General features: G+C 70.9%; 1 protein-coding gene across 3 annotated transcripts in view; it reads right to left on the bottom strand.

The window, feature by feature from the left end:
- The window catches only part of DCAF8 (DDB1 and CUL4 associated factor 8), a 53,010-nt gene that overhangs the window by 50,331 nt on the left and 2,356 nt on the right, over positions 1–323 (bottom strand). For 2 of the 3 annotated variants that reach the window (XM_014547458.1, XM_014547453.1), the window contains exon 1: positions 273–323. The exons of the other annotated variant lie outside the window; for it this stretch is intronic. The gene's annotated coding sequence lies outside the window, so the exon portion shown is untranslated. The remainder of the gene's footprint in view (positions 1–272) is intronic. 3 annotated transcript variants of the gene reach the window in all.

Genomic DNA, 323 nt, shown 5'->3' with positions numbered 1-323 from the left:
GCCAGGGCGAGCCGCGTCCCCCCGATCTCCGGGGGGGAGAGCCCACAAGCGGGTCGTCGCCCGAAGAGGCAAGACGTCCCTGGAGGGTGGGGGGTCAGGCCCTGGAGGGCAGTTCCGGGGTTGCCGGGAGGAAAGGGCAGCCAGCCCTTCCTGCAGAGACTGGGCTCCGGGGAGGGAGAAGCCCTGAGCCCTGGGCTGGGAAACGAGCCCCGCTATCCTGAGGGGAAACAGACAGGGCAGAGTGGCAGGCCAAGCCGGAACGAGGCACGGACCAGGTCGGTCGGGGGTGGGGGGGGTGTCCGGCTGGGGCAGTTACAAGCACG

Source organism: Myotis brandtii, unplaced genomic scaffold (assembly GCF_000412655.1).
Source record: "Myotis brandtii unplaced genomic scaffold, ASM41265v1 scaffold1120, whole genome shotgun sequence".
Taxonomy (NCBI): Eukaryota; Metazoa; Chordata; class Mammalia; order Chiroptera; family Vespertilionidae; genus Myotis; species Myotis brandtii.
This window is presented reverse-complemented; position numbering and strand designations above follow the sequence as displayed.